Source organism: Rhodnius prolixus, unplaced genomic scaffold (assembly GCF_049639745.1).
Source record: "Rhodnius prolixus isolate KJV_2025 unplaced genomic scaffold, Rpr scaffold_3, whole genome shotgun sequence".
Classification (NCBI taxonomy): Eukaryota; Metazoa; Arthropoda; class Insecta; order Hemiptera; family Reduviidae; genus Rhodnius; species Rhodnius prolixus.
In genome coordinates, this window is record NW_027411603.1 from 12973879 (window position 1) to 12979242 (window position 5364).

At 32.3% G+C, this 5364-nt stretch overlaps 1 protein-coding gene across 19 annotated transcripts in view; it reads left to right on the forward strand.

The window, feature by feature from the left end:
• The window catches only part of LOC141453273 (uncharacterized), a 234731-nt gene that overhangs the window by 162895 nt on the left and 66472 nt on the right, over positions 1 to 5364 (forward strand). The gene's annotated exons all lie outside the window — the stretch shown is intronic.

A 5364-nucleotide genomic window follows, 5' to 3' on the forward strand; every position in this document is an offset into this window, starting at 1 on the left:
CAGATGGGTAAAATATAGGGCATCTACAATGGGTATAATATAGGGCATCTGCAATGGGTATAATATAGGGTATCAGTAATGAAATATTCTTTAATAAGTAGTCTCCTTTAATAGTTTCATTGGTGCTATTTTGCTGCGGCACCTACTTAGCTGGAAAAATTATAATAAAATTAAAGTAAATACAAATATGATGGTCTAATTATGTGAATGCAAAATAAGGCGCCACAATAGCTGAGTGATAAAAAAGTGAGGATCGTAAAGCTAAGAGGTACCGGGTTCGATTCCCAATCTTGGCCTAGAATTGTTTGACCTTTAATTGGAAGGATAAATGGGAATTCTTTCCTTAAATTTCAATCTTTTCACAAATAAGAATTAGTAGTTGATAAATAAAAACTCTTTACCTAAGTAAAGCAGATGGAATATTTAAAAGTAAAGTAATAACTAGTTTCAGAGCTGTTTTACGACTAATAACGAACAAATGTATGGTCAGAGGCGGAAACAGTCACACTGAAAGATTCTAAATTTATTTCAGATCATGAAATAAAATCCAAGGCTAAAACCAGGAATCGATTCCACTACCACAATACATCTTAGCTTTGCGGCCCGAAGTGGAAATAAAGCCAATATATCTATCAATGAGAGGAAGGTGAGCTCAAATGCAGAGTTCAGATAAGAGTTCTTTAACACCTCAAGTTATAGTTGAACAGATAGGATTTAATAAATCCTTTCTTTTATTTTTCGCAGAAATAGTGTGTGAATCGTTATAATTTTTGGGACTGAAAGCATTAAAAAATAGTTTATAACCAGGCTAATAGTTTATTAGCCTCTACACTATTCCCCTATCCTACTACAATTTTGCAGCACTATGTAAATATAGGTGTACTAAAAAATCTATGTAATTAACTTGGAATCACAATTTTTCGTGTTTAAATTAATTTGTAAACTACAAACATCAGATTTCTTTTATAGCTTCTCTTCTACTTTGAACGCCCACCACTATTCAACCTGAGGTCCGATCATACTGCAATTGTAGAGTGTGAGTGTAATGACGAGCTAAAACTAAATGTTGACAGTCATCAACTATCTGGATTGATATCTGTGTGTTGTCTAGATGTTGAAGTAGTTATTTAGTTGTTGTTTGGTAGAATAAGCGTCTTAAAATGAGGCTAGTTTACTTAGTTACTCCTGCGGCAGCCTTATTCCATGTACCGTTAAACGTTAGTAATCTAATTTTCTGCAGTAATTTTAGGTTTCGAAGCTTTTTGTTGTATTGTTAGGGAATATAGTACTTTGTCCTTAAAATCTGTTTATCACAGTATAGAACTCTAAAAGAGTTAAATTAAACTTATGTTAATATTTTGTTTTGAGAGTGCTTAATTGTACTTTTCATGCAATTTCTTCATAGAAATTCTATTTTAAACACGAGATACAATTTTTTTCCATTTGTAATTACTGCAAAGATTTTTATTTGGTTTTATAGACGCAAGATAACCATAATTTGTGAAAGAGCAGTATTTTTAGAGGGTAATTCAAAATTGTAGCCCTCAGTCTTGGTGTGCATAGTTACAAGAAAAAAAACCTTGAAACTAAACTGAAAAATTTGTTCAGTAAATTTGTACATTTGGTTGACCGTATGGGATATGCAGAAAAATTCAAAATATGCGCAGTCTCAATTTAAACAAGTAGAAAGTAAACTTTTTTATTCCGTCATAGCAGACATTCAAATTTATGTAAGTACGAGTATATATAATATATATATATTATATAGAAATATATATAGAATTTTTCTTTAAGAATAAATGTTCTCTTTCTTTCTAAAAACCCTAAAGGAGATATCAGTTTCATTCGAGAATTATGTCTTGTGGTAAACAGAACAGTATTTTGCTATATAAAAGGCACTAAAAGCTTCGTTAGCAAGATTCATTTCTCTGTTTACACACAGACGGGCAGTGTTTTCGTTTCAATTACATTGTCTTATACAAATGTTACAACAGAAGGAAATCAGTGCAGTCAGGCTTTACAAGCAGAGGATGGGGGCTTTATCTAGTGTCAGACATCACGACCCTCATGCTTCATTTCCATTTAATTGGGTCATGAGGCCTTTCTTGAGAGAGAGGGGTACTTTTTTCCTCTCTCTATCTCTTACTTTCACTCTTACTCCACCTCTTCGTCTTATAATGGTTGGCCTTTGTCTTATAATGGAAATATTTACTTCATACTATGGGAAATGAGAACAGCGTTTCACACTTGCCTGTTTTGAAATGCCTCTTTAAAAATCAATCTTTCTTTCTACATGACAAAATATTGGTTGATCGACGGTGTTTTTACTGTCGCTTCATTTTGAAGAGTTTTTACTACCTCTAGTGTCTTTAGATTAATAAATTGGATGTCAAGTGTCAAATTTGAAAAATACATTATTTATCTTTCTTAGAAACTTTTCTTCTAGGAAAGTTGACCCATCTTAGTACATTAGCTTCTCTCGGTTTGTTTTATGGCATTCTGTTCAATACTAAATGCTGCCATAAAAGTCTTGACAGTTTTCTTTGTAGTTCTTTCAGTAAGAAATCTAGGAAGCTTCTCAGTAATTATTACTAAATTTACTTTCTTACAGAAGGAACCTTTGAAAGAACATTTACTACCTCATTTGGGATTATGCAAACGATTTTCCTACATCTAATTCATCCAATGCACGACATGAGATGTATTCACATATCAGGTCAGTTGACTGTGTCTGAAGGCGGCCTTCATAATAGGTGTTTTGCCCATTCGTTGTTTACAATATCACTGTGAGGTTCTAATCCGTGAGAAAAAGACTCATATCTGCCGAAGATTGACTTCTTAATAAAGAACACGTTTTTACGAGCGAAGAGGTCAGTCATCAGTTGGCTGCCTGGCTTGGGTAATTTTTCTTTCAGGTCAGCATTTCGAAGGTCTTCTGGACCGTCATTGCTTTGATGTAATAGTTGGGAGCTATTCTTTTCTTGCACATTTTTTCGTGCCCAACTAGCCGCTGCCCATCTACAATTCCTGCCCCCTCGCTCTCAAAGTTATAGTTGTAGACAAAAAATCGTTTTTTTCGACAGCTTTATTGGAGATTATGATAAGCAGCAACTTTGGGAGCGATTGTTTGTACCAAAAAAATATCATAACGGAAATTCGCAGGTGATTCTAAACTTGATTTCGCGTTAAAGGGTTAGCAGCATATCCTTACATATCAGTTTCTGTAAAAATATTTGCATCGTTTATGCGACATGAATGATATGATTGTTCAAAAGAACATTGTTAAAAATATCGCGTTTGTTTGTTTTCTACTTCAAAGTAGTTTAAACAATTTTCATTAAATTTGATTTATTTTCTTGCAAATACACTTCACTTTTATATGTGATTTCTTTAAAGGCAGTTAACAAAGTAAAATAATATGCACTCGAATGCGCAGATAGTCATTAAGCACTGTAATGTAACTGTAAAATCATTGGTACGGTGGTTCTTGAAAGTCTAAAGTACACCTTTTTTTTTGCTGGATATAAAGTAAACACTCTGGGACCATTTTTATCCAGCCATTAAACTTCACGTTTCTCAGTCACTTCTCATCCCTTATCAGTTCTTATACATGATCTATCTTTTCCATGACCTAACTCTCTTTCAGTGTTCAGTCGTTGTATATATAGGATCTTCGATCATAAATTCTGTATATTCTCGTGAAGTGACAAAGAACAAGTCTTTGTGTTCACCTCTTGGAGTATACTGATACTTGATCTATACTTTTCTAAATGTCGGACATTTATAATATGTTCTATTGTTAAGATTGTATGTAGCCTGTAGCGTTTCCCATTAGACGATCTATACATGTTATTTTTACTTTCGCTTAGTTACTAGCAAAAAAAAGGTACATATATAGGTCATGTTAAATTTTCGATTTTGATTTTTAACTGGAGATATCCTTTTGAGGTACCCTGATTAGGAAAAAGTGGTTTTTAGAAAATGGTCTGGTGTAAGTGCTTGTCTAAATAAAATAGAAAAGTTACAAGTAGTCGAAACTTTACCATTCAATGCGGCATGACCAGAGGGCCCAACTTCTGGTGTTCAAAACACCTTATCCATCAGTACCTCATAACTAAAGAAATTTTCATTTTTCTTTATGAGATTTTCTAAACATGGCTCCAATGATTTTTCTTACTTTGCAATCACATTGCATATTTGTAGATATGTAATGTTGATTTGTAACAGTTCACTAAAAAAATTTGAAGTTAAACATTTTGAATCAAGGAAAGAGTAATGGTAGGCTTCCCTCTTTAATATTAATTTAATCTAAATGTGTGGTCTTGTGTATGGATGGAAAAAAATGTTGCTAATATTCAGAGTGTGGAAAACCCATAACTGGAAATACTACTTTTAAGAAATAGATTACCCAATTTTTTGAAATTTTGTGGAATTAATGGAATTTTATGACTTTATTCAACTTTTATTTGCATAATACTCCATGGCAAGTCTATTAAAGGCAAAAAAAAAAAAAAGATGCATACCCATGAAGTAAACCCACGAAGGCCCGATAAAAGTCACGCTTAAAGTGAATAAGTGGGTTTGAATCTTCATTGATCTAGTATTTAAAACTGCTAAAAATATACTTGTAGAGTTTCCTTTGATATGTAATAGTCTATTTTTATTAAAGCAGCTTTATAGTGCTCACTGTATTCACTTAGGAATTCCTATTTTTTATATAATATATCGCAGATTTTAACAGTGATGGAACTGATTGGAAATTATAATTCCTTGGTTTTCCTTTTCAAAACTTAAATTCAAGGTGAATTTTCCAAGGTTAATAATAATGAAAGTTAAATTTTTCCTAATGTAAAACACAGTCATGTTTGGTTTTTCTCTTCTTATCGAGGAGTATTATTTTAGCAGAAGCCCACAGTAGGGAGTTAGAAAAGATAGTAATAGAGTTTTCTTTCATGTCTAAATTTCCTTTCCTTCTAATTTTCTCTTAAATAAATTTCCTTCCCTCTTCCAGTTAATTTGATGCAAACTAGATTGAACTGTGTTCTCTTTTTGAAGCACTAATTTCCTTATCTGACTTTTCTAAATTGGGAACGTTTTTAGTGTCTGTAGTAAGTAATTGATTTGTTTATTGCATTGGACAAAAGCAGTTTCATTGATAATTTTGTAAATATTCTATTAAAGTGAGATTGGATTAGTAATTGAATTTTAATAAATATGTTATTGTGAAGAAAAGTAGAGGGTGTATAATTTACTCTACTTTCTTATACTTTCTTAACTACTTTCTAAATATTTTACTCTACTTTTTTTACCCGCAATGTACGTAATTATGTTTCTCACAGCTTAGTACTTGTGGAAAAAAAAGTC